The sequence below is a fragment of the Corvus brachyrhynchos genome, unplaced genomic scaffold (genome assembly GCF_000691975.1).
Source record: "Corvus brachyrhynchos isolate BGI_N302 unplaced genomic scaffold, ASM69197v1 scaffold223, whole genome shotgun sequence".
Taxonomy (NCBI): Eukaryota; Metazoa; Chordata; class Aves; order Passeriformes; family Corvidae; genus Corvus; species Corvus brachyrhynchos.
The window spans coordinates 3,414,409-3,419,501 of record NW_008237174.1 but is presented as its reverse complement, the minus strand read 5'-3'; the positions used below and the strand labels follow the sequence as shown (position 1 = coordinate 3,419,501).

At 41.9% G+C, this 5,093-nt stretch overlaps 1 long non-coding RNA gene across 1 annotated transcript in view; it reads right to left on the bottom strand.

Moving 5' to 3' along the window:
• LOC108445345 overlaps nucleotides 1-5,087 on the bottom strand; it is a 31,007-nt gene extending 25,920 nt beyond the window's left edge. The window contains exon 1 of the long non-coding RNA XR_001860171.1: nucleotides 4,855-5,087. This is a non-coding gene — a long non-coding RNA (uncharacterized LOC108445345). The remainder of the gene's footprint in view (nucleotides 1-4,854) is intronic.
• Nucleotides 5,088-5,093: the final 6 nt, after the last annotated feature.

The following is a 5,093-nucleotide window of genomic DNA, read 5'->3' as shown; positions in this document are numbered from 1 at the left end:
TTTTAATAAAGCGCCCCTCTCCAGAATTATACACAAAGACTCTCTTTCCCATTTAAAATTTGGCTCTTCCTTCCACAACAACTACAAATCACCGGTCTATAATTAGTACTGTTAGTGGAAGGAATGGCTGAGTGTCTGGCTGAAGTCAGGCCTGTGACTGTGATAGGGAGGGCGGTAGATGTGCTGGAACAGATTCTGCCACTTAGCATCCAATTTCTTACAAATGTTTCTGTTATAATCTGTTAATGTTATCATATTTCTTAAAAATGAAAACAAAGTAAGGAAGAAGGGTGCCTCTAGATTCCCAGTAGCTGAGAGCAGCAGCATGACTCCCTTGCACAGTGATTGTCGGTTTACCTATGAACAAGTCCAGCTCCAATCCCATGCCAAGACGTAATCCAACATTTTATGTAATGATTACTTAATAAAAATGGCATAAATGTTCACTGCTGGGGAAGTCAGTACCCAGATCTTGTTTCCCTATCCCTACTCTGTTTTTAAAGGAAGGTGTCTCTCACTCTTAGTAAGAGACCGGTAACACTTCACTCTACAGCAGTGAGTCCAAAACCAGATCATAAATGTGATGGAGGTCAGTAAACTGACTCTGGTCAGCAAATGCAGAGTTTAAATCAATACAAGGAGCATGCATTAGGAACCAGAGGGGAGTCAGGGGTTGGAATACACCGTGTTACAGGCCCAGCACCATGTCACAGGCCTGGATGCTCAGATGTCTGTTGAGGAATTTGGATGTCTCAAGAACACCTGCTAAATATGGGCACATTTAATCCAGAAAGGAGTGCGCTTCGGGTATCAAAAGCTGTGGGAATATTTTCTGCTGTCTCATTACCTTTAAAAGAGCTTTCCAATGCCCTGTCCATGCCATACCTGGACTTGGGAATGTACTTTCTCACCAAGGAAGCAGATTCAGTAGTTTAGAGGCAGGAAACTAACTCAGGGAGCTTTCTGAGAGATTAACAAATTGAACTGGCTCACTGAGGGGACAAGAAAGTAGCAGAGTGAGAAAAGGAATAGTCAAGACCACACAGACATGAGTACTTGATGGCAGTGGTGCCAATCCCTTGATGAAAATGAAGTGTTAGATCAGCCCAGAAACCCTGTGAAAGCTGTCTTTGGCATAAATGTGTGGATGGTTTTGAATGGTGAATCCCAACCTGATGTAATCGCTTTCTTTCAGGGCAGAAGAGGATGTATAAATCCAACACAATAGGCAAGAACGAGGATGCACTTTTCTGCTTGGCATCTCTTATTAGCTCTCTTATGCTAACCTAATGACATGCAAATTTCATTTTAAGTGCCTAACTCTGTAATTTGATGTTCCTCTTGGTCTTGGATCCTCGCTCCAACTCAAAATATGTTCTTTGATCCTGTTTTCGTTTGGCTTTTGTGCTCCCACAGCTGTGATGTAATCCAATCGAAAACTTCTTTCATGGGATATTTTCAGTCAAATTGGTTTCCTAACCTGACTAACAGTACAGTTGCATAATCACTGATTTTTAACTTAGTGGAGGTGGTAGGACTGTTCCTTTTGGTGGATGTGTAAGGTCTTTGATCACCTTAGGTAGACTGTGAAATCACAAACTATGACTCTCTGAGTTATGCAGAAAGATTTAAACCCTTTTCAGCACTGTGAATTCAATTTCAAGCTCTCTTCAGTCAGCCTTCTGTGAGGCTGACTGCAGTAAATGAGTTGCTAATACACACTAAACAGCAAGATCTCAGACCTGGAGTGCTCTGAGCTGTTTGCTTCTAAAATCATGCTATGGGCTTGAGGATAAGCACATGTAGGTACAGTGGTGAGATACATCCCTTCCATTTGTATTCTTCTAAAAGAACAATTCAGGGCTCCTTCATGTGTCACTTTTCAAGATATCTGGAATATAAAATTACACTGCATTTGCCAACAGAAACTGAATTTAACAAGAATACTTAGAAAACAGTAAGAATAGGGACAGAATGAAAAACTACATTTTCCAGAAGTTGTTAGAGAAGGTTTTCTGTCTGGCGATAAGCAGACACTTCTGCAAAGGACTTTTGAACTGCAACACATTTCAGGAACTTGCTGCTTGAGTTAAGTTCTTTATCGTGTTTTTTACATTCCTTAACATTTTAATCAAAGCATTTTCAAAACTGTATGATATTGCTGTCTATTTGTTAGTGTTTGTTCCTACAGTCTACAATGCTTTTAGAAAAACCTGTTCATATATTTACTGGTAATGAGGAAAGTGGGTTTTTTCCTTTCCTTTGTCTGTACAGAGAGTAAGAGTGACGACTTTTGCTCATTAGCAAAAAAAGCCTTTCCGGATCTTTGCAAGAATCAATGACTGTCAGCGTCACTGTAAATGGTGAGTAATTAGACCTAGGAAATGAAGAATTAGATGTGGGCTCCAGCTGTAAAGTATTGATTTTTATTTTTCTTTTTAATAATATACAGTTCCGCCAGTGCTGTGGAATAACTTGGAACAGGCAACTTCTACAAGTGGATAGGGAAGCACAGTTATTCACAAAGAGAAGCCTTATTTCCTTAGCAAATCCAAGCAAGAAATACTCAGGTAGTTTTTCAGATGGTCTCAAATTATTATTTTTCCATACTGAAAGACTTGATTTTTCCCCCTCAAAACGGTAGATACTATCAATACGTTGCTGCTTATCAGAATTGACTGAAATGCTTCAGTTAAGCAAAAATTCTACTTTTTAAAGTATGCTGCGAAAAGGTTCGGCATTTACATGTGTGGCTAAAAATCTACTAATATAAGTCTGAGAAGCAGAGGGATTCCGTAAAAAAAAACCCCACAAAGAGCAGCATTTTCCTGGCGAGACCGCACGAGGGAGCCGGGCAGCATTTAAAGCAGTGCCCCACCTCGCCAGGGCAGAGCCGCCTTGGAGGAGTGCCAGTGCGGGACCTGGTGTGTCACACCGTGAGGCACACATAGAAAGGGCTTGCTTAATATATGAATGATTTGTTCTCGCCATGCTCCAAGAGTTACAACTGAACGCACACACAGAGAATAAACAAAGCTGGGAAAAAACCCACAACCATTTTAATGCTTTTCTTACAATGTTTGTGTTCTTTAGAACTGTTTGTGTGTGCATATACATATTTTACTCCTGCTGCTACAAAAACTCCTAGCTATAACTACTTATCAGACAGAGTGACCTTAAAGCCAAACATGTAGGACCCGTAAAATTTTGCAACAACTTTATTTTGCTTTGTTCCTTAACAGATGAGCCAACGAGTCAAAAGCAAAATTCACTGCTTTAGAAGCCACGTGCCTGTGTTCTTGTTATTTCAAATTGGAGGTGTCTGGATTAATTTGTATCTACACACATGATTTCTCTTGAGCCAATTTTCTGGAAGCTGCAGAATTTGGACTGAACTTGCTCAGGGTACATAATCACGTTTTGAGTAACACTGCTTAGCCTGGTTTTTGGTACATTAAATATAAAGCTGTAACTGCTAAAAGGTGGTATGAATACAACTTAAAAATTATTCCCATAAGCTTGACTGAAACAACTGATTAGTAACCCTTTAAAATAAGCAGACCTCAAGTAACGCCTCTGGTAGTTACTAGGGTGGAAAAGGTATTGGTTATTTGTGGTGGTGGTAGTGGTTGCTCTCTTCCTGCCATGCTCTGCCATGCACTGGCATGCTCTGCTGCAGTGGGGAATGTGTGTCCTGGAAACTCATTCAGCTCTAACACAGTGCCATAGTTTGCCATCCTTCTCATGCCTGCACTCTGACGGGGTGGGGGGAGAGTGTAGACCTCAAGGTTTTGCTTTGAAGTGCCTTAGTTTGAGTCTGTGGTAAGAGACCACAGCCCTTAGCGCACAGCCAGGGATGGATATTTTTGGCACGTAACATGAAAAACAACATCCCATGGAAACCAAGAATATTATTCTACATCCCTTTAACCCTAAAGCAGAGAACTTACAAAAAGATGATGAAACTCTGGATGTGAAAGCCTAACAACGAGTTGACCAAACTACACAAAGACTACCTAATTAGGATTAATCTTAGAATTAGACTCCTCAGAGGAGCGCAAACTAAGAATGGTATCCTGGTAAGCTGACTTGTGCATTGCAACAAATCCAGTTGCAGAATCTGGTCCTAATGCTTCCGCTGCCCACCCCCTTCCCTCTCCAGCAGTTAAATACTCCACAGTCCTTCACTCACAGGCTGTTTCTGTAACAGTCAGAGCATAAATATCTGTGTACCTAATGGACTTATCCTTAACACCACAGTGAGGGAGGGAAGCGGCATTAACCTCATTTTGCAGATAAACAGTGGCAGCCCTGATGGCTCTGTCCTGTGTTACATCCTATGGAGCAACTGCATGTATGCAGTGAGTGTAAAATGCTGTTAGGCCTGAATGTGGCATTGGCACCAGAAAGTGCTTTCGCACGTTCTCAGTTCCTTCTTTGCAAAGCCATATACCATAGTGCAGATAGAGAAAGCTCAGAATATGGATAAAGTAACATTAAATTCTCAGCTACTGATTGCTCTGCTTAGCCTTGGAAGATGTGGAGATTGGACCAGAGCCAAAGTGTTTAGCAATGGGTTATCCTACTGCTGAACAGTAGCAACTCAGAGCTCTGCTTCTCTCACCAGTGTAGGATGGATGGTGCAGGGGCCTGAGTGAAAACCTGTGTGACTGATGTACAAGAATTTATTTAATCCTTTGTTACTCTAAGAGGGAAACGTCACTGGTCTCCGAATGTTTTGCTTGAACAGATGGAGCAAATATTTTTAATAAATATGAAAAACTTCTTTAAACAGTTGGCATGGAAAGCAATCGTATGTTACCGTATCGGGATCTACTGTTCCTGAGAACATACCTTTAAGAGCTCAAAAATTCTTAATCATTGTTGTAGTTATTCAGACTGATGCTGGCCGGCCGGTGCGGGAGAAAGCTCCAGCCTTACGCTCTCATGCGGCTGCACTTTGCTTTGTGACCCGGCGCCTCCTCAACAGTACGCGGGGTCAGTTTCGAAACTTCAGGGCGTGCACCCAGCGCGGGCGGCAGCACCAGGAAACGGGATACGGGCGCTGCTGCCTTATGTAAGCGAACCCAGCG